At 36.5% G+C, this 24795-nt stretch overlaps 1 protein-coding gene across 4 annotated transcripts in view; it reads left to right on the plus strand.

The window, feature by feature from the left end:
* The window catches only part of dlgap3 (discs, large (Drosophila) homolog-associated protein 3), a 200952-nt gene that overhangs the window by 101057 nt on the left and 75100 nt on the right, over window positions 1-24795 (plus strand). For all 4 annotated transcript variants that reach the window (XM_058754475.1, XM_058754477.1, XM_058754476.1 and 1 more), the window contains one exon: window positions 14897-15012. The gene's annotated coding sequence lies outside the window, so the exon portion shown is untranslated. The remainder of the gene's footprint in view (window positions 1-14896; window positions 15013-24795) is intronic.

A 24795-nucleotide genomic window follows, 5' to 3' on the forward strand; every position in this document is an offset into this window, starting at 1 on the left:
ATCCAAAATAAAAGTTTTTGTTTACATAATGCAGTGGGGAAAAAAATATTTGATCCCCTGCTGATTTTGTACGTTGCCCACTGACAAAGAAATTATCAGTCTATAATTTTAGGTTTATTTGAACAGTGAGAGAAAGAATAACAACAAAATAATCCTGAAAACGCATTTCAAAAAGTTATAAATTGATTTGCATTTTAATTTCCATCATAAAACATGACTTAATACTTGGTGGGAAAACCCTTGTTGGCAATCACAGAGGTCAGACGTTTCTTGTAGTTGGCCACCAGGTTTGCACATATCTCAGGAGGATTTTGTCCCACTCCTCTTGTTGTGTGTACTGTTTATATTTATTATGTATATATAAATACACACACATACAGTATATATTTTAAAATATTTACATGTATTTACATGTATATATTAATATTCATAGAATTGATATTAAATATAAATATACTTAATATATAAACATAACATATTTTTTGAAATATACTGTATACATGCATGTGTGTGTATTTATATATATCTATCTATATATATCTATATATCTATATATCTATCTATATATATATATATATATATATATAGTACACGCATATATTATGTAAACAGAAACTTTTATTTTGGATGCGATTAATCACAATTAATCGTTTGACAGCAGTAATATACATATATATATATATATATCATTTAGAAGTAATAAGATATTTTCTGTCCTGTTTTTAACCCCCCTCATCTGAACGATCTGTTTGAATAGGTGTGGCAGATTGTAGACTCGGAAGTGAACGCCCACTGCTATTATTGGCTAACAGCGTACATTCATTCCTCATAGATGGATGCCACTGTGATTTAGGTTTAAAATGCATAAATAACTCAATACATATCAAATGATCTCTAAGAAGAGACAAAGCAATAGTGACCACGTAATGAAAAAAGTTACTCACACTTGCGTTGACATTACTGTCAGATCCAATATAGTTGGCAAAGCATCACCTTTTAGTTTCAATCTTTTTGAAAATCCTGTGTCGAATTGTGCTTTGTTTGTAAACAAATCCATGGTAAAATGAAATGAACAAAGGACCAAGTTCTTACTGACGTGGTTTGGAAGTTCATCCACTCTTTCCTAACATTGGGATCAGAAGGAAGACAATGAAAATACTGTTTTTCCATAACTTGGCACTGTACAGCATCTTCTTGTCTTCAGAGCCATCTTTGTTGTTTGGTTTCTGTGTAGACCTGAAACAGGCAGTGATCTTGACCTCCTACAGAGGCGGTGCTTATCCACACTATTACATCATAGAGTAGAACATTCCTGTCGTTTTGGTAGACTGCCTTCAATATAAGTTGTTTTTAGACTAACGGCAAAGTTATGAGTTCTGAAAATTACAGGATGTATTTATAATACAATGACCACTTATATGTCAAAAGATCAAGCGAATTTTGGTTTCTCAGTTCATGACCCCTTTAAACATCCATTGGCAATAAGTTAAAAATCTCTAATGTAGGCCAACAATTGATGATACCAATATATTGTGCATCCCTACTACGTTAAAACCAAGTCGACCGACCTGTAGTGAGTCTTTTCATATGTCAGTCAGATAGACTTTTCTTGTCTATGTGGGCAGTTCTAGGCAAGAATAAGGACCAAATTTTATGCCAATAGTCAAAAGATTGGCTCTACAAGACAGGGTGGTGGTTAACTTTATAAAGCTGTATGAAGTTGTACACTACTGTCTTGTCAGACTGCACAACTTTCCTGGAGCTTTGATTAATGGGGTTGGATAACACTTCCCAGACAGGACTGTAATCCATCATGGCTGGCAGTGATGCTGCTGCTGTGTATCAGACATATCGACAGACCTCAGAGTTTCCCAGCTCACCCCCTGCTGACGTCCAATATAAGTGCAGTGGGTCAATAACACTATATGCCCCCTAATGCTAAGCATTGTCCCCAAGGATTTTGACAGCCTTGGCTTTCCTAGTCTCTCATAGTAAAGACAATTTCACAGAACAGAGTTTTACCAGCAAAAAAAAACATTTGACTCCAAAGCTGAAACTTCAATTAAACGTCCTGGAGAATTAATTAGTCTCAGGGCTTTTAGCTCAGTGTGTTTTTGTATCTTCCAGTGGTGGGGTAATCACTGACTATAGTGTAATAATAACTCAGTGCAGATTGCCTGCTGTAGTCTCGGCTTGCAGCTTCTGCATATTCCACGGAGCTCTTTCTTCCTCTGTGCATGCTTCAGTTCTCCCAATTAGATGACATTGCGGCACTATTAGAGGGGCAAGGGAAACTGAGGCGTTACTTTGAGATAACTGACTCTGCCAGTCAGAGAAAACTAAGTCAAATACTCAGGTCAAAGCAACAGCAGCCAGAAGCCTCCAGCTCCCACTGAGTCATAGGTCAAAGACACTGAACCCCACCGAGCTCAGCAGGTTAAATGAGACATACCTAAACCACTGCTGAGAGCTGAAAGCACAAGAGAATGTGATCTTGTAAGTCTTTGCAAATATGTTTTATTTGTTTATTTTTGTAAAAAAAATTTAAGCGTCAACCAAAAAAAAATGTATAAGGTTTGTTTTGAAAGGTGCTTTCCACCTTAGTGTACTTTTAATAGTAATAATTCAACTTTTTATATGACGATTGCAGCTTTATGTCTTGTAGTGTGACTTTGTATCTCCCAGTTGTGACTTTATATCTCACAACTGCAACTATATTTTTTATAGTGTGACTTTTATATCTCATAATTCAGCTTTAATTATTGCAGTATAGCTTTCTAATTTAAAACTTTATCTTGAAATTACCTTTTTTAGTTTTTATTCCGAAACAGACTTATGTAATTTGTGATGCATTATTTTACAACATTTTCTGAAGAAATATTCTTTGAAGTTCATTCATTCATTCAGTTGACTTAATTAATCAATCAATCAATTAATTAATTTATATGTCTATTATTTATTTATTTATTTATTTTTACCATTATAACATTTATACAATAAAAAACAAGACAAAAATAATGATTAAGAAGATGATCTTGCTGTTTACTGGTAAGGCCCACTATAGAGATTTCTCTTCTCATTCACACATTCTTTTTCCACAAATTTCTTCCAGCTGTGATTTTGTTGATTTTGTTTTACCATTGTAAAAATAAAAACTGTCATTACCGATCTCATAAAAACATCCATCATTTAATCCCTCTCACTCACCCAGCAAGCTCCAAATCATTGTTTACAGTATATAGCTCTAAAATGTTAATCAAGCAGACCATACTGAGACACCTTAATCTGTAATTAACCACACAAACATATGCAAATATGCAAATCTGTGAGCAGCAGGCTGGGCGGACCTCGGCAGAGCGTGACGGATTCTCCGCCAAAGCTCTTTCTGTTGAAGTGGGGGACAGATGTAGTGGGGTGAACAGGCCAGCTGGGACAGTTTAGATAAATCAACTTCTCTATATCTTTCTCCAATAATCTATTTATTGAAAATAACGGCTGTGCCAGGTGAGGCGTAGGTTCACTGATGCTTTCCCAATACACAGCAAAGACAACTCTGCTTTTATTTTTGAATGTCACAGTGGTTTTGTAAATGCGTTCCATATTTCGACCTTCAATGTTTATTTAATCTTTAACTGTGCCCGTGCCCTGCCGAGAAGGCAATTTTATTAGGTTGTTATTGTTGTAATGTTTCACTGTTGTTTGGTCAGCAAATACTGTATGGCATACAGAGATTGCATATTAGTTTTTGCTGAATGAAACTACTGGAGACAGTGGTGCGTCATCACCATATAGTATATTTTGGAAGCCAGCATGCTGATGTCTCTGCCATGTTTCACTAAGTAGTTGAAAGGAATAGTTCGCTCAAAAATGAAACCGTGGTAATTATTTTTTCAGTCCAGTCCTGTAGGTGGCAGAAATGTACCTTTGAGGTTGGTGTGTAGAAACAGCAGAAGAAGCAGGTGAATGTTTCCTCCACCTACTGAACTGGACTGCTGAGTGGAAATTGCACATTGCTTAACTCTTTCCCTACCATTGACTGAATTTTCCATCATTTAAGACATCCCTCCCCGGCATTGATGGAATGTTCAAGCTTTCCATGTTTTGGCTATTAAAGAGTACTGAACATCTCGATCAAAACAGGGAGAAGAAGAAGCAGAAACAAGCTATCGCATATGTAAGCAGATGCATATGTAAAATAATGTGATCATATAACATTATATGGTATAAATCAAAACTGCCTAACATTACCAAATGAAATATCGACCGAGGAAATGGTACAGGAGCTTTGGGGATGTTGATGGAAACGATCTACTCCATATGTTTTGATCATCGTTTTGAATCCGATTCAGACAAAGCTCTTCTCAGCTTTTTGTTCAAAATGTTGTTTTTTAATTAAACTTATATTGAAATGTTGATTAAAAAAATAATGCACAAAGCTTTATTTTTAATTTGTTTAAAAGCAGAGGGTCTGTTCTTTCTTTTGACACATTGCAAGTTTAGATATTCATATAAAAATATTTTGAAAGCCGTGAAGTTTTTGTGAAAATGGTCAAAAATGCTGGTGGTGGCCGAGTTAAGTACTGGGTTGTCTTTCATCAAAAATAATTGGAGCACTTGGAAAAAGATCAGTGAGCCGCATGTATCTTGTGTTGAATGTTTTTTTTTTATTAAGCATTAAAGTGAGTCACAACATACTCCCCATATACTGAATTCATTCAGTTTTCTTGTGTTGCATGCAACAGATGAAAGAAAGTCATATGGCACAATATGAGTAAATGATAACAGTACTTTAATTTTTGAGTAAACCATCACTTTAACTAACTAGACTTTCTTGGTCAACCCATTTAGTAAAAGACATTGCTGGTTGACCAGCGTTTTTACTTGAAAACAGCATGGTTAGTGGTCCAGCGGCTAAACCACCACCAAACTAACATGAATTAGTGTGGACCAGTTTTCAGGTCTTTTCAGCAGGTTCAGCTGACTAATGAATTATTCAGAACTGGTTTTTGATAATGGCTCTCAATCTAAACTGCATTTCCTGTTGCCGACAGACAGAGGAAGTGCACTGAGATGACACTGATGTTCCACTTGTTCTGAGGCGACCTATTAACCCCTCTCAATGTTATAAGCCAAAGCTTTCTACTGCTTTGAGCACAAGTGCCACATTTCCGATATTCTGTCACTAATGCCTACACAATCAATTCATCAAACAACCATCCACCAACCCACACAAGGTCAGGCCACAAAAGAGTCTAGCGTCTAAAATTTGAAGGGATATCTTACCAAGTATTTGGAAGTTAACGCTGATGAATTGCCATTGTTCATAGCCTCTAGTGTGTCACATTCCCTGCACAGAGTATGTGTAGAAGTAGAGAACAGTGATGAATGAATTCATTTATTTCTAATCTTTTTGTTTAAGTGCGATTCTGGCTTTGTGGAATCCAAATTGTGTGTCTCAAGTCCAAGATGTGATCTTCCATTGGGTTGGGTTCAGCAAATCTTGTCTGTCTTTGTGAAAATTAGTGTGTTTTTGAACAAGAAAAAGTGCTGATTTTGATCCATGTGTTTGCTGCTGAAACTTGGGTGTATTCGATGTGGAAAAAGTGAAATTAATAAATCACTACTTTGTCGCATCCTAAATTGCCTGCTTGTGATTGCAGTGCAGCAGGAGATCATTTTGAAGGCAGAAAGAAAAGTGAGCTCTTTGAATTCAAGCTTTGATTGCTTCAGAATTTTGTGTTCACCCTGTCAGACCATTTTTCACAATCATCTTAACCACAATAAAATGCAGCAGGAAATGGAACATGCTTCAGCTGGGCAAAGAAATTACTGCAAGTTTGGCCTTTGAGAATGTCCCAGGGTTTGATTGACAGGCCCAAATTCGAAAAAGAATTGGTGTCTTTTATTTTAGACAAATAAGCTTGCATTAACATTATAGCTAAACTTTTGGAGAACAATTGGAAGAATACTGGTTTATGTGTTATAGCCAGTTTTAAGTTTGCTAAGAATCTGAGTTTGAAACAGCTCAATAAATTGTAGTCTCAGTTTAGGATTTAATTCAGTGTGAGGAAATAAGACAATATAAGAAAGATTGATTGAGAAGCCCAGCTTGTAGCAGTTTTGCAGTGGCTGGCTGTATTTTACCACCTCAACTACAATGAGTGTTATTCAACAGCTTCATTGATTGAAATGGAAGTGTTGCAGAACGTTGCATGCAAATAACCAGCTCAACCTGGCTTGAATAGTTGTATGAAGCAGTGTGCAGTGTTTTTCTGTTCATGTTTCTAGATTTTTGTCGTTTATGAAGTATAAATCCTACAGTCAGTCTACAGCCAGCACTGGAAAACAAATCAGCAAACATTTGTTTGTCTTAGGGTGGGTCCTGTACACCACTGGACCCCACTCTGCGTGCTTGAAGCGTAGACAAACTAGAACACTATAATGGGAGCATTTGTCACATTACATCACTAGCATTGCTTCACTTGTACATGCACACTCAAATGGCTAATATTAGACATTAGTTATTATCCTGATGTGTTACGTGGAGAATAATGGTTAAATGTTTGAAGAATAAGCCTATGTACACTTCTGCCATATGTAGCAGTCTGGGGGTCACCTTTATTTGTAAGGTGTTTTACCAAGGCTTAAAGCTGCAGTCCGTAAGTTTTTCCTCTTTGTCGCCATCTATGTTTGAAAACCTCGAATTGCAGGTACTTTCGGAATTTAATTTCCATGCCTGGGGTTGTACTCTGGCACAGCTTCAGCGTAGATGAATCTAATGTTTTGAGGTGAATGTATGGCAGTCAGTCACCGCACCGGTGTGGATGTTTACTGTACTTTGCAATCACAGATTAGTCTACGTCTTGGAATATGTGACCCAAATAAGAATTTTCACCGGATATTGTCATCTGAACAAGTAAGTTACAAGTCAGTCACGTTTGTTCTGACCAACTGAGGAAAAAAGCATTACCATAAATCACGCTACCAATGGTGATTTAATCTAAAGATCGGTTAGCTCATATCACATCAAACCGTGCAAATTATTATTATTGTTATACTTTATTCTCAAATTATTAATGTTAACAACATCAGCACTGCGTGACAATGAGTATAGTGTGTATTAGCGTGTAGATTTCAATTTCTGTACAGTCTAATCTCTAATCGTCATACCATTCGAATTTCATATTAAGACATTTTTTTAACCCAAAAACCAAACTATGCTCCCTTCAAACTGGTTTTCTTTAAAATACAAATCTTGTGTAATTCCAGGCTATCTGTAATCAGAAGCACATATAAAACTGGAATATAATTTCATTTCATTCACATGTGTTTCATAAACACATAATACTTTCTGGATTACAATCCTCAATCAAAATGATAAATTTAATTATTCCAGTTGCTGTGAGAAAAGGCTATAAACGATGCGCCACCTGCAGGATCCTCACATGCGATAGCCTACTAGCCGGGACAACTTCTTTATGTTTACAGATGTGACGTAATGGGGCAGTGCCATGCTCAAATTTCCCACGAAAACCTTCCCGTACCACTCAAATTAGAAAATTATTATAAGATAACAGTTGTGAATCGGGCTAAAGTAAGGCAATAGTTTTGAACACTAGCTGGATATGTACTTGCTCCAATATTGATTTCGGATCATTTTTAACCAAAAAAAGTCACGGACTGCAGCTTTAAAACATGTTAAATGTGCGATTTACTTAATCTAAATCATATCTGGAATGGGTATACATGATGCTAGCCAAGTCTAGTACACTACATGGCCAAAAGTATATAGACGCCCACTTCTAATTAACAGGTTTGGCTATTCCAGTAACTGGTTTTGAAGATAAATCCTCACCATGCGCATATGGTTGTGGGGTTTGGGTACTTTCGGGACATATAACAATGGTATGTTTGTGCAAATTATAGTAACAAGGGGATTTTTGTTTTTGTTATGAATGTAGCACATGGTCATGATTAACATCACACATTTATGCACTCAGGGGTTATGTGAATGAATCCTGAATGTTGCCATTCTGTGAAAATATGCTCTCTCACATGTGCCTGAGATCAAAGTAGCTCTGGTAGAGCATGTTGATACTTATTAATGGACCTCTTTGTCAGGACTGAGCTCTGCAGACTTTCAGCAAAGTGGCCTAAAATTGCAACATAATTGGGCCATCTATGAGTGTGAGGCTAAACATTCATTCCCTTCCTCCCCAAAGACTCTCCCTCTCTCCCTCTACCTGTCTTTCTTTATAACCACTCTCAATAGTTAATTTGGTATTGCACTTCTGTTCGGTAGTAGCAGGATAACTTTAATCGTTTGCTAAACAAAATCAAAATAACAGGATTGATATTTTATTTTATTTTATTTTATTAGACCTACTTTCAATGATTTCCTGTTTAAGTTTTAGTGATTCATATTCTGTTACAATCAATTTAGTGGAAATATCAGGTTTCTGTCATTTATTCTTGCATTAAAACCATATTAATAAAGAATGTTTTGTATATAAATAGTTTTGTCATAAAGCTTTTGTATACTGTATATATGTCTGGTAGGACTTACTATTGTTGCAGCTAGTCAGATTTGCTTACCAATATATCTTGTTAACCTGGGCACACAATTTATTTTTATACTTTTTAATAATATGTTGTGCCTCTTTAAATTTATAGAGAGGCACGTACGTATATCTGTAGTTTGGCCCAGCAGTAATGAAATATAGTTCACGCATTGTGTTGTACTGTATAGACATTGGGGGATTCTAGAAAGTCAGTGAGCATGGCAAAGCAAGGCATGAGCTATACGGGAAAGAAATTCAGATTCACCGACTGAGAAAATGGAGTGAGAGGTGAGATCGACACAGAACGGGACAGTGTAGGACAGTCTGGACTTGTTCCTGTCCACTGTTCAATGAAGAGGTGTTTAATGAGAACTCGGGGAGAGAAAAAGAGATGGCAAGGGAGTGAAGGAGACGGCAAACCTGAGAAATTGAATGTGAAGTGTAAGGTAGAATGAGAGAGGAGTTTGGAATATAAAACTGCTTTTGGCATTAAATATTAATCTTCCTCAGGTTTGGAAGAGCTGTACGTTTCTTTCCAAAGCACAGCGAAACACTCAGCAAAGGGTACGAACCCCAGAGGGAAATGTAGCTCACACCCATAAACCACACAGCACACACACGGCGAAAGAGAGAGAGAAAAAAATGAAACAGATTTTCTCTAATGAACTGCCATCCACAAGCATGAACATTTAAATCAGGACACACCTGCGTCCACAGGCATAACATGCTCATGCATCACATCCATATATGCAAAGTTCCTCACATACTTTCTTCTCTCAAACTCATAATATTACATCACAGTAAGATCTTTAGCCAGTGAAGCAGAAATCTGCATCCGACTGTGCATTCACATCCCCCAATATGCACATCCCCCAGCTGTTTCAGCACAAACAGCTTTTTCTTTTTCAATTTACCACTGCATCCTCACATTTCAATAATGCATGGTTTAAGAGAGAAACAGAACAATACATTATATTGTGCCTCGGTTTTGTTTCATTTAAAGTACCTGTACTAGAATGCTTTATCAATGTTATAACGCTTTATTGTTTCTAATGATTGATTGTCATTCAAAAAAAAAAAAAAAAACTTATTAATGATTTATTTGCTATTTTGTACACTTATTATTTTTTCTCTTTAAACCTGAAATTGTATAATAAAATGTGTGATTTTCTTCGAGGCTTTGCAAACAAATATTGTGCATAAATGTTGCTATTTTCTTTTAAGTGTTTCTCTTTTTGTCCAAATTTTTCACATACAATAATTAATAATATTTAAAATAAATGCTTATCTTTTTAGCTTTGTTCAACAATGAATCCTGATAGATCATGTGACACTGAAGACTGGAGTAATTCAGATTTGCATCACAAGAATAAATTACATTTTTAGTCCTTTTACTGTATTTATAGATAAATGTAGCCTTGGTGAGTAATTTAAAAAATGCACCAACCCCAAACTTTTCGGTGGCTGTGTACATGCATATAAACAGGGAGACCAAAAGCTGTTTGTTTTGACTAGAAGTAAATGGAGGAGAGTAGCCTATGCTTACGATACTTAAGTATTTTGTGTGAAAACAGCTTGTCACATGTATTGACTGCCTTTCTGCTAATCTTCAAAATGTTTGCATTGACATATTCATTTTTGAGCGAGTAATTTTTGGATTTCATTAAATAGCTGTTTTATCACCTGTTTAAGTCAAGGACACAATGTGCACCTGATCCAAATTCAGTCTTGTTGATCATTATGCCTTCTCGAAAGATACAGATGCAGAGATTACCATCTCCTCCTGTAATAGGAGAATCTCTAGCACCAGTAAAAGTTAATTGACTCCTTTATCACCTATAATGTAATAATGAATAATTTCCACACAGGCTTGTCTTTTACCACAAAGTTCACCTTATGCCGAAAGATGAATGATTAATAAGGTCATGGGCAGGTCGAATCAAATATCACACTCCCGGATGAACAATAACAGTTCCCCAGCCCTGGTATCATCACCCCAACTCTCTAGTTCCCATCTATTGCCTGTGCAATGTGATATGTAATTCAGCCAGAGCCATTCAGTTTTATAATAAAAGATGGCCTTGCAGCCCCAGTGTGGGTCAAGGAGAGCGTCTGGCCCACATTAAATATAAATCTGCCTTAATGTCATACATGAGGTGATATGGGAGTTGGCTTGAGCTGCATGTGTCAGAAAGGTTCTTCTCCTACAGGTCTTTCATTAGCATAATAATAATGTTTTATGTATGTATATATTTATACAAGGTGAAGTGGATGATGGAAGTCTGTGTATATTGTGCCCTGCTTTAGAGGATAAAGGTAAAAGGCATAAATGTATCTGTTCACACACATGCATATGTACATTCAGACTAACATCATCCACTTCACCTTGAATAAATATATACACGTGAATAAACCTTGAATAAATATATTCAAATTAGGTAAAAAAAAAAAACGCTTGATTCGGTGATGAGCAGTTAATAAACAGTTTTTTGTGGATTTTGATGTACCTTGTATTATTGTCTTGGTCACGGCTTTATCCTCAATCCAGTCTAAGCCTCTTATTAAACCCTCAAATGGATTTATTAGCATTTTATCTGAGCAAATAACTTGCTGCAATCACATTTGCGACGATGGCGAGAAACCTAGGTGCATCTAAAGGTTGGATACAACAGGAGCTTTCTTTTGAGAAGCCGTCGAGATGATTCATTGGCATGTAGGTGATGTCTTGCGCTTCCAAAGACTGAGATGCAACCAGCAAATTCAATTATCTAACTTCCCTTAACTAGGTTGTCCCAACAAAGTGACGATCAATCAGGAAGACAAGGTCAGAGAGGGTACTAATTGGCTGATGGCGTAGGAGCATTAATATTAAAATCAATGTGTGCATGTCACAACACCATAAGTACTCTAAGGAATAAAAAAAAATGTTCTTAAAAGCAGGGTTTTTGGTCATTTTACAGCATGTTTTACCTCCCAAATACTGCATACTATACCTAAAGTATGATGGGCCATTTATCTTCATCTAGAGTTTTGATCTGAAATCTTCCTGCTTCTACTTGAAAAATCAATGACTATGGCCATGACGAGAAATTTTAAATATTACGTGGTCCTTGTGACTTGCTGCCAGCCGTGTTCCCATTTTTAATGCCCCCCTCCCTTCTTTGGCCATTTTCACTTGTGAGCCTGTATGGCGGCCCAGAGAAACTAACTAACTGAAAGTTAGTTGTTCTTTGGCCCACCACTGTACTGTATATAGTGTACACTCATAATATTAAATTCATACATGGTGCATCGTGGTGTGCAATAAAGTCAGCAGTTCACCCATTTCTCCCCTGATAACAATTGCTATCTCCTGCTCAGCCTTCTGGAAAATCCCTATAGTTTAGCTGACCCCTAATTAAAAGTCCTGCAGCTGCTCATTAGTTCCTCGCTGCCCTGCGAAACGAAAGTGTGTCGAAGAGGAGCAGAGCTATTGATCACATTAGCATAAAAAGCTGCAGTGGCAGGTGACCCGAACTAATCGCTTCTCCCTGCAGCAGAGGTCATAGAGCAGGGGTACGACCCACCTTGAGCTCCATGAATACTACATTGCTATGGCCACCTTTGTCATTACTGCATTGGTTATGGGTTAGTGATGAAAGTACAGTGTCAATACGCAGAGGTCAGAAGGACACTGACTTTTGTTGTCTGACAGAGACTATTTGGCCTCCCTGGTCTCTTATTCTCTCTGTTCTTTCTCTCTTATGTAAGAGGAGCACTAAATCACTCCTTCAGCAGAAATATAGTATAGTATAGTTATAAGAATAGAACAAGATAAACACTTCATTTTTTTCTTTCATATTTTGATATTTGTGCCAGTATCATCTGTCATGATGCCAAGGGCAAAACAGTGGCATTTGGCTGTTAAATTCTCAACACGACAAGTGCAATAAATCAGTAGAGAGAGAGAGGAAGAGAGAGAGGGATGGATGGATGGATGGATGGATGGATGGATGGATGGATGGATGGATGGATAGATAGATAGATAGATAGATAGATAGATAGATAGATAGATAGATAGATAGATAGATAGATAGATAGATAGATAGATAGATTTTTATTATATGTGACCCTGGACCACTAAACCAGTCTTAAGTGACACGAGTATATTTGTAACAATAGCCAACAATACATTGTATGGGTCAAAATATCGATTTTTATTTTATGCCAAAAATCATTAAGATATTAAGTAAAGATCATGTTCCATTAAGATATTTTGTAAATTTACTACCGTAAATATATCAAAACTTAATTTTTGATTAGTAATATGCATTGCTAAGGACTTCATTTGGACAACTTACATTTTTTTTTTTTTCTAGATAGATAGATAGATAGATAGATTGATTGATTGATTGATTGATTGATTGATTGATTGATTGATTGATTGATTTTTTATTTTTTATTTATTTATTTTTTCACCCTCAGATTCCAGATTTCAAAATAGTTGTATCTCAAACAAATATAGCTTTCAGATGATGTATAACCTCAATTTAAAAAAAAATTACCCTTACTGGTTTTGTGGTCCAAGATAACATATTATATTTTACTATATTTTTTTGTGGAAAACATATCAAACATACACATACAAAATACTTTTGCAGTGATATTTGCATTCCTCTTAATCATAACATCCATCATTTCAAATACATTTTGTCATTATTTACAGAACAGGTCTACTGTACATTTTATGCATAGCCATATTTCAAGTCTAGGTTGTTTACCTATGGGAAAGATAAATGTCAACCTCATTTTCAGTCTTTATGAAACTGTGAGACTAGGTAAGTGGTTCTGGGCTGTTTATTGCTTCTCATTACCCCAAAGGATCCACTGATCCACTAAATAGAATTAGGGAAGTACCAGTAACTGTATTTAAAGCTGAGGCTGTAAAAGATTAGAAATCATCAGCAGATGTGCATGGTTTATGAACCGTGGTATGCGAAAGCAGGAGAAGAATGAGAAAGGAAACAGTTTGTCCTTTATCAAAGTCTGCAAGTTGAGGACACTCTGTATGAAGAAAAGTAAAAAATGAACTGGCTGAATGTTAGAGGTCAGAAACAAGAAGGGCAGAAGAGAATTAATTTTATTCCCTCTCTCACTCTCATGCTACACTATTTAGTATGAGGACTAAAACCCTGTGCCAAATTTGGTCACAAATAATCAGGAAAATAAGAGAAGAATAAGATGTTAATACAACATTAATGATGCAAAATACTGGCTCTTACAAACACTCAAGGGGACACAAGTGTTCCCTCGATTGGCTGCAAAGCCCTGCGCACAAACACACACTGACATCTCAACGCTGTGCCAGCCTCTACACCCAGATGCACGTAAGCACATGAATTCTTAATTGTTTTCCTGGAGTTTTGAGTTTATAATCATGTTTAGAGTGAACTCGGTGGCAGCACAAATGTCTATGGTGACCTATATTCTCTGATTGCTGTTGCCTTTTTGGAACAATGGAGAAGTTGTGTTCTAATTATTCTGTCTCGAGCTGCAGTCGCAAATCAATAGGAGTTTAGAATCTTCCTGCTTAAACTTTTACTTCACTTCTCGCCTATTGCACTCACCTGTGATCTTTGGGTTGAATTGTTCCATTATGGAAACCATTAAAATGAATGAATTCATGATTTGAGTACAATGGGTCTAAAGTCCCCCTTAAGGAGTTTTTTTTTTGGTTTGTTTGTTTGTTTTTAATTGGATATATATTTTTAAAATTATTCTAAATGGATCAACACAATTAGTGGGGGACAAAGTTCTAAATAACTTTTAGAAACAACTTTACCAGAAGGTGTCTAGTTTCCTATTTATTTTGTGGTGTTTATTTATTAATTAAAAAAGAACAAGAACAATGATTATATATGCGGTCCCCCTAGACTATCTTGCAAGGTCTATTACAGTGACTCATTGTCTCTCAGCTTTAACCAGTCAAACAGTCCCCAAACCGATAGAGGATACCTGGAAGATATACTGTACATAGCCAAGTAAACCTTGATGCCAGCTTCATTTTCCACTTTCCCCCCTGCTGTCTCTTTCTTTTCCAGCCTGGAAACACTTCACAGGATGATTATCTTGCATGTGGGAGAAAGAGTTTGTACTTGGGAACTAGAAACGGGACACATAACATCCTTACCACATTATACAGCCATGTTAGCCTGGGAATGCTTTCAGTGAACAGACGGTGTTTTCCCCTGACACTGCATGAGTGAAATAAGAGTGTGGGGCAAAAAATACAAACAAGCATGGATGTTTTGTCATTTCATCTGCTTGTTTCTGTCTCTCTCTCCTTCTCTCTTCAGATTGCTGAGTGGAATCTGTGAGGGTCTGCAGACAACAGAAGTGTGTAGTGTGTGTCCATTGAAGAGACCGTTTCCCCTCTGCTGATAATGAAGCACCATTTCCACATGAGGAGGCAGTGAGTATTTCATCTTTGACTGCAGCCACATGTGCATGGAGAGCTATTAATTCCCTTGGTTCACCGTGTGTCTTTGAAAGCTGTCCCTCTGTGCCTTCATGCAAAGCCATTCTCAATTTCAGCCTTCTATCAAGTACCTTGCCAAGATTACACAAATGTCATTTTAATGCCCCCCAAAAACCTCACCTCAAAGGGTCTCTCTTTGGTCTTTGAAACTGTTCTTTTCATTCCCGAATGTTTGATGTGCACATTTTTAAAAAGCTGCTAGACACATTGTTAGGGTCCATATATAAGACCCCATGAAATGTCTTGGCCCTTTTTTCCTTGTTGATGTATTTCCTATAGAAACAGGAAGTTTGGGTGGGACATACTGAAGGGATTATGTATTTTTAATAGTCAGTTTGCTGTCACTAAGATTTGTTCCATGCTAGTTGGGTGAAGGTGGTAATAGGGGGCGGGACATTGTCATTCTGGTGAGCATCTGATTGGATAAAAACGTGTGTAGTGCAGGATGAGTCATCAATATATGCCAGTCTTAATTTTGTACTAATTTGTCAGTTAGTAGATTGTTTGTTGCTAATATATTTTGATGTTTGCATCACATAAAGAGCTTCATATATTACTTTTCTGACATAGTATAGTTGCTCAGAGCACTTGAGTACAAATCCTGTAAAACATGAGTCACTATAAAAAAAAAGCTCCAAAGACTCAGCAAATGACTGCTTCAGCAAATGTGTTTTTATCTCATTTTATCTCATCACTTTTCAGTTCATCGACATTATCAGTTATGATTAGGTTATGGTTTAGCGTAGGTGGTATGTTATTTTCAGAGCATTATTACTTTATTGCCAGTCACCATACATTTAATTTCTGAAATGCTGTGAACTTTTTTTTTCTAATGATTCTGGGTTGAGCATATTGATTTTATGTAGAATTACATTAATTATATTTTGTTTTTTTATTTAAATTAGTTATATTAAGTATAGGTGGATGCAACTTAGCCCATGATATTGGATTGTGGGCTGTGGTTTTGTGGTTGTTCATCAGGGAACAGTGAGTGATGTTGAAAAAGGATTGTGTATTATTCAACCCTCACCTGTCAGTTATTCATGAAGCTGATGTAATGCCACAAGAGACCACTGCTTATGTTTGCTGAGAGTGCTCTTTGACTAATGCTCATTCAGAGTGATTTCAGCCCTGTGGTTCTTGCAGAGGTGAGATAAAGACATTATTTAAATATACCAATCCTGCCTCAAAATCACAGTCATATAGATAACAGCTATGGATTTGACTCCAGTGAGTTTGTAAATTAGCATTATGGGAGTAGCCAATGTTAGAAACGATTAGCTGTGAGGACACGATTGTGTGTACTAACCTTTATATTTGAATTTACTGGAAATTCACAATTTCGTTGAGGGCAAATAAAAAATAGGATATGAGATTAATGTTTTTAACAGTTTGAGTGGAAATATTTCAGTATTGCTTTCACGTTATGTCTGAAAGAAAGGTATAATTACAAACAAACAAGCAGCATGTAAGAACTGACATTTTGCTCATCAGCTCTTGTACACAGGCTTATTTCACTAATGCTCTTAAAGCTGAAATGTGTTGGATTTGACAACTCCATAGCCTTCAGACCCAGGGTCTCGTTTATAAAACTACATAAATTACGTCAAAGAAGATGTGCAAACACAAAATAAGTTTCTGAAAAGCGGAGGACAAAGGAGTGGATGTGGGATGGAGCCGCTGGGTCGAAGGACCGAGGCAGAGTTGAGCGATCCTCCAGACTCTACGCCAATGGAGCTGGAAATGGGCAGACCAGCAGCGATCCCACGCCACAAAGGGGAGCAGAGAGGCTGACGGAATCCAGCGAAGATGGCGTCGAGAAAGGGAACAGGTCTATGAGAGGCGGTGGGAGAGGGAGGTTGGGTGGGATATATATTGCCAATCCGACAGTTCAGATGAAGGTTGAGTAAAGAGTGTTTCCATATCCAAGTCGATTAACAGTCCAGAGTCCAGTATGAGCTCACCCTCAGTGGTGGCGCCGTGCGCAGGACTTTCCATTGCCCCCGCAATCTCCACAGCTGTATCCACCGTCGCATGTGCTGTCGGCTCTCGCACCAGGTCAGACACTTGGGGCTCAGGCTCCGGCGCGATCGTCAGTTCTGTTGCTCCTGATGGCCATGGCTCAACGACCGCGGCAAGCTCTGGCTCTCCGTCTGCGGTGGGCAGTGGCAGCTCCGCGCCATCGGGTGGGCTCTGGGTCCAGAGTGGGGCTGGTGTCATCATCCGTGATGTCCATGGTGAGTTTCGATTTGCAGGACACCAGCACTCACTCGATGAATGTGGCGAGGCTCTCTCGAGGACCATCCCCGTACAACTGCGCTCGTGTGGTGGCATTAAGTCCTACTCGATAGAATGAGCAGAGGCAGTTGTCCGGGTAGTGCGTAGGGTTGGAGAGGAAAACAAAGCAGGAGGACGAGGACAGCAGGGTCATCCATAACAAAAAAATAAAAACTGCCAAAAACAGAAAACAAAACGAGGGGAAACACGCTGCTATACTTTCCTTTTTTAGGTCGGTTATTCTGTCACGGTCTCTGTGCTATGCACACACAAAAGTCTCACGACGATGAAGGTTGAAGAGAATAATCCATTTAATATAATCCACAAATGAAGAAATCCAACACACAAACAGGGTAAAATATGCAATAACCGACAAACTAGAACTCAATGGACAGGAACTAATATAGGGCAGATAACGAGGGATAGACAGGTGAACACAATGAAGGTGATTAACTAATAATGAGAACAGGATCATAACTAAATATGGGCACAGAGGGAGAAAACACAACAAACAGTCCACAGGGGTGTGACAGTAAGCAAAATTACATCAGATATTAAGACTGGTTTTACAGAATATATCTAGTGGAAGTGTACAATTCACTCCACTGGAAATTGTTTTTAGTTGTTTTAAGCATAAAACTAACTTACCTTATGCAGTTTTGCTTCTCAGGTAAATTTATGGTTTTAGGAATGTTCATATGTTTGTCTCGACAACAAAAGAAAGATATTGATTAAGAAACTGGATAATTGCAGTGTCAGAAAAGTGTATTGTCTGATATCAGCTTGCTAAACACAATATGTGACCCTAGACCACAAAAAAACAGTCTTAATCTGAAAGCTGAATAAATAAGCTTTACATTGATGTATGGTTTGTTAGGATAGGACAATATTTGGCCAAGATACAACTATTTGAAAATCTGGAATCTGAGGGTCCAAAAAAAATCTAAATATTGAGAAAATTGCCTTTAAAGTTGTTCAAATTAATTCTTAGCAATGCATATTACTAATCAAAAACAACGTTTTGATATATTTACAGTAGTAAATTTACAAAATATCTTCATGGAATATGATCTTTACTTACTATACTAATGATTTTTGGCATAAAAGAAAAATCTATAATTTTGACCCATACACTGTATTTTTGGCTAGTGCTACAAATATACCTCAGCGACTTAAGACTGGTTTTGTGGTCTAGGATCACATATAACGGACCTGAATGTGACGTCACAGTATAGGTACAAAGCCAATCTGATCAAAACGGTCAAGACAGCTGACCACCAGCCAAATCACCTGTTTGAAAGTGTCTGGCATCGTTGCATATATATTGCAGGGCCACATGTTAGTCAGAGTCAAGGGGGCCTCACAGACTGACTGTTATTGGATTGAACAAACCCCCCAATAAAACGGTTCTAGGCTGCAATTTCCTTTTTACCCTTGTAGTTCCTTAACTGAGAAAACTGTTGATATACTTTACATTAACGGTGGATAATTAAAAGATTAAAGCTCAGGTAATCTGATGTTGGTTTAGTACTTGATACTCTGTAGATCTGAGCACAGTTTGAGACATTATGAGGTCTCTTTTTAAACTCCAGTCACATTACATTTGTCTTTTTCTGAGGGAAAAAAAAAATATATCTAAAAAGCACAAAATTTACATAGAAGTCTCCATATGATCTTGTTGCCATGTAATATCATAAAACATTAAAACTATCATTTCTGATTTTTCTTTATTAAGGCTCCTGAAAGTGATGGTGCAAATCTGAAAGCCTGATTTTTTTCAAAAGCTCTAAAATGGCCACCATCATCTTTTATTCCTTTTCACACAAATGGTGATTACAAGAGCAGATTGTTGATAAATAAAGACTTATTTTAAATGTTTCCTTGCGCAGTAATATGTTATGACCTCAAAATACTTTTACCATAGTTCATGATTTGTAAACTAATACATTCAGATGTTTTGCAACACAGAACTAGCTCCATATGGCTAGTAAACTTGCTTGGTAGCTCACCTGGTACAGCATTGCACTTGTGATGCAGAGTGCTCTGGTACAAATCCTGCGAAACAAGAGTTACAATAGAGCTCAAATACATCTAGAAGCTAAAATGTCATGGTTGCATTGGTTCAAACTTGGTATCTCAAGTTTGCTGTTGTTTAAAAAATAGTTCGGTTTAGGGTAGGGCTTAGTGTGAATTGTACATTATTTTCAAATGCAATAGATCATAAACCTTTTAGAGACAATCACTGAACATTTAATTCCCAAACTGCTGTGATATGTACAACGACCAACATGATAAAACATTGATAGGTTCACTTTCATCTGTTGCGGATAAAACTTAATGTGCTTTAAGCACCACTCCTTGGACATTTCACTTTGAAAGTGTTGTAAAATATGCAAGAATATTACATAAATTTGACCACAGGCACATTTTCCAGTAAACTTGGGTTGATAACATTTGATCGGGCTATGAAGCCATATTCCGTGGCAGGAAGTCAGGCAAGTGCTTTCCTTGAGTCACATGTTTTCCTATAAAAGAATAGCTCACCTTCTCGCACACACTCTCTCCAGTTTTTCTTCAATCAAAGCTTTCTCCATAAGAGCTCTTTATCAGTTTCAGTGCTGTCGATACGCAGTGTCTCAGTGGAAAGGCGTCTCACACAGAGATTGTGTGATTTTTGCAGATCTCTGGGTCATTCAAACTTACAAACAGATCGAAGGATGAGGTTTGCTTGAAGTTTTTGCTGTCATCATCATGTCTTTCAAAGCTTAGATTATGTTAGACTCAGTGCAGTTATTACAACTACAGTTCTGTGTGTACTTTGTTGCTTTTTGTAATAGGTTACTTCCTGTTCTTTGTCTTTTGTAGCAGACAGAAACTGGCCTCTGCTTGACCTGCAATAAGTAAATTACTCTCATTAGGGGATGCTATGGGTTCATTACAGAGAGTGTGCTCTGTCTCACCTCACGCTGTCGTTTTCATTGAACTGCATGTTGTGGTGACCAGGCCTGAGGGATGCAGGTAGATCTTTCACTCCAAGCAGAGGAAGATATGCTCATGTCTTGTTCATTAAAATCTGGTCCACTCTGTTAAAAGAACCAGTTTATATATTATATTATATTATATTATGTTATATTATGTTATGTTATGTTATATTATATTATGTTATATTATGTTATGTTATGTTATGTTATGTTATGTTATGTTATGTTATATGTTATGTTATGTTATGTTATTATGTTATTATGTTATGCTGTTCAAGACTGGTTTATGATGGATAGGTTCTGATCTTGAATTCAGCTAGCTACCTTTGTGTTGCCACTCTTTCTTAACCACAAATGGTCTGTTTGTTTGTTTGTTTCCCCCCATGAGGTCAAAAATCAATTGAAACACTTTGCAGCTGGTTTTTAGAAAGAGATTCATCTATGGAGTTCAGACTGCACTTCATAATGGTCACTTAACTCCAGCACTCTGTTTAACAACAGCTTTATAAATATGTAACTGCTTCTGCAGAATACCAGCTGTCAGTGCATTTTCCCAAAGATTACCTCCAAAAAAAACAAACTTGCACAATGTTGACTCTTCATATTAATAAACAATTAAGGTATTTTTGTTTTTAGCCACTGACTGTTCTAACATTGGGATAATAATTATACTTGATGATGATAAATTATAATTTCTGTTCTTCATAAAACATTGTTTATTTTCATATACATAACACACACACACAAACTTTATAGATTAATAATAAATAATATTAATAACCAATAAGTCAATAATAATAATAATTAGTGCTCTCAAACGTTAATCGCGATGAATCAAATCCAAAATAAAAGTTTTTGTTTACATAATATGTGTGTGTGTACTGTGTACATTTATTATGTTTATTTAAATACACACACATACAGTATATATTTTGAAAATATTTACATGTATATATTTATATTATTTACATTACAGACAAATATATTTTATATATAAACATACAATTTTTCTTAAATATATATATGCATGTGTGTGTATTTATATAGACATAATAAATATACAGTGATGGTGCAATAATAATAATAATAATAAATAATAACACAGAGCCGTAGTTCACTGACAAGCTACGCTAAACCCCATTCATAATCGAAGGCTATTCGTCTTCAATTATGAACGCGATATTACATAGCTTGTCAGTGAACTACGGCTCTGTGTATTAACTGCCGCTCCATCTGAAAGCAGGTGATGGCGATTTACTGCTAATCACGAAACCGGCTTTACTGACGAGATGCGAATGATAATCGAATTCGATTAATTGCACAGCCCTACTGTAGTGCTGTAGTAGCTTGTAAATGTCACTTAGTATATGTAAAAAAAAAAAATAAATAAAAAAGGAAAAGAGAATAATCCAGCAACCAGCTCTCCTCAGGTTGTACATACATCTGGAAACAAGTTGCTGTTCTTTTGAAATGTTGTTATGAATTCAAAGCATTGTATGCTGTGTAGCTGTTTGATATTGAAATGTTTAAACCAAGAGCAATAAGCCTACGAGTCTCCTAATATATGAGGAACAACTTGGAAAATTGCTGATCCATCACTGCTGTCTATGTGAGGCATAAAGATAAACAACTCCCTCACTCCCTCTCTGTTTCTCTCTCTCCCCTTCTGTTCTGAATCCAGCTTATTTGTCATTTAATTACTTATGTCCTTCCTAAAGTTTCAAACATCCAAGTCAGTATAAGATCAACTGCACAAATTAATAATACATTATCAACCAGACTGCAATTATAGGATCTTGCTTATGCATGCTTATGGATACACTTTTTGTTGGCTGAATTGTGTTAGTTTTGCAGTTTCGGCAGTGCAAAGTCTGCATGCTGAGAAAATAAAGCTGTTAGACATGAAATAGTTGGGCAAAAAGTATTAAAGTTGTCAAAACATGCTCTGTGAATTCAATTTATCTGCCCATTTTCTCCACTCACACACTTGGGGTGCCATATATGAAAACAAGTCATTATATTTAGATTGTTATGTTTCATACATTATGAATATTTCAACCTTTCCAGAAACTTTTCTCTTTGTTGCACTGTAGGTGTGATTCCCCCAATGCTCCACCATACTCCAGTACAGAACTGAATGTGTGTGTGTGTGTTTGTGCGCTCAGAAATTAATCTTAAATTGGTCTTTTCCATTTGTTATTGCTGTACTGTGTTCTTTGTAACATTAATAATCTTAGTGGTGTCTTATGTTTGTTTGTTGTGGTTAATCCAATTACTGACTGCTGGCACCTCAGAGAATTATACCAAACAAGTAAATTATGAAGATAGTCAAAGCATGTGCTGTGAAGTGCTACAGTATTATCTTCAGAAACATTCTGGTTTAGTCTTTCTACTGGTCCAGGGGATGCAAGTTGAAGGTGATACCCAAGTTAATATCAAAGAGCTTCAGGATAATATTGCGCAATATTATTGCAATTGTTTTCTGTTTTAATATATTTTGAAATACAATTTATTCCTGTGATGGCAAAGCTAATTTTTTAGTAGTCACATCATCCTTCAGAAACCATTATGCTGATTTGGTGCTTATCAAACATTTCATAAGATCAATTTAATATAATGCACCCATGATACATTTTTTTCAGGATTCTTTTATGAATAGAACGTTAAAATGAACAGATTTGATTTGAAATACAAATCTTTTGTGCATCTTTACTGCCATTTGTTTATTGGTTTTAATAGTCCTTCCTGAATAATAGTATTAATTTCTTTAAAAACAAATAAAAAAATTTAAACCCAGACTTTTGAAATGTAATGTATTGCCAAAGCATAATTTAACGACCCTGAACTTTTAATGAACATTTAATGGATTTTTAATTCAATAAACAGAGTCCAAACACACGTAATTCAGTGTTTCACCTCATCTCCATGAGGATCCTGAGTCATCCACAGAAAACCATAGGTTCACTGAGATTTTTAATGAGTTCATGATGTAGGAGAACCACTCATAGGCTAATGAGAGAAGTTGCCTCTGTAATTGCTCTTCCTCTTAAGACATCTGATGTTGCATTACATACAGGAGGCATGATGGATTGCCGCAGATGTTCAGTACCTTGGTTAACTGAGTTTCTGGTGGTTTTATAGTGTTCATTTGTTTTTGTTAGTTTGTTGCCTACTAGAAACTGAGCAAAGGTGGATGCGTGTTGTCATCCTCCTTCTGCCTGAAGGGATCAGTCTAAGCAGAGTGTGGGGATAATCTAGAGATTGAGTGGAATCCAGAAATGGCAAATAGCCATGACAGACGAACCAGCCAAGTGGATGCAAGGAACAGGGATTCTAAATGAGCTGCCAACACTAAAGTGTTTACAAAGACAAAAGGTATTTATAAAGTGACTAATTACATGACTTTGAATGCAGGTGTGTGGTAACTATGGCGACGATGCCCCCTACTGACTGCCACTGATCTCTTAGGCTTCAATATATAACCTTGAAGCAAAGATCATGTGACACATTACCTTGGTTACCTTACAAAATAGTGAAAAAGAGAATGCGATGGATGGTTCCCAAGACAACTGGGGACAAATATCCTAAATATATATCATATGATGCATTATGGTTGCATATAATAGCTTATACTATTTTCTAATAATATCTGAAAACAGCCAGAAGTAATGCAAGACTGGGCACTGGACAGCGAGCTGTAAGTTTGGCTATTGCTGTTGATTAGATAATACTTGCGTTGCACTGTTAGAATAATTTTAGCAGTGAATTATTGGGAACTGTACTGAAATTCCATTTTTTACGTGCTTGTCATTCAGTCTTTGGCAAATATTCATTAGCCTCTAGGTTCTGCATTCACTGACAATATTAGATCAGATTATTTATTAGCATTGCAAACACCAGTCACGTCGTACCAAAATAGATGTGCCATATAAATTACTAAAGCTGAAGCAGTTAATTAGCTAAAGAAGTTAATTATCTAAATAGTTTTCATTTAAAGGAAGGTGTTATGCATTAATTGCATGCATTAAAATGATGAAAAGTTTGATAGAGTTGATGAGCTAATGTTCCTGGCTCACCCTGAGCTGCACAGGTCAGCAGGTAAGAGAGAGAAAAAGTGACTAATTAGCTAATAATGTTCCTGATTTATTCACTGTAGTTCTGTGAAGCCATGTCATGATTAAGATTGTGTCCAATTGACTATAGTAACAATTTAATGTATATTAATTATTCTTCCTCTTCTTCTTCTTCTTAATAATAATAATAATAATAATAATGAGAAATTAGAGATATAGGTGAAAAGTATCATTAAAAACCCAATTGTGACTATTTTGGCCCAATAAGAAACCTTAAAAAAAAAAAAAAAAAGTATGGTATGGCTGATACAGATGCAAGGCACAGTTTCAAATGTGCTATTTACTGTATGTTTATGAATATTTTGTTAATAAGACACACAACCCAA

This window comes from Onychostoma macrolepis, chromosome 19, assembly GCF_012432095.1.
Source record: "Onychostoma macrolepis isolate SWU-2019 chromosome 19, ASM1243209v1, whole genome shotgun sequence".
Taxonomy (NCBI): domain Eukaryota; kingdom Metazoa; phylum Chordata; class Actinopteri; order Cypriniformes; family Cyprinidae; genus Onychostoma; species Onychostoma macrolepis.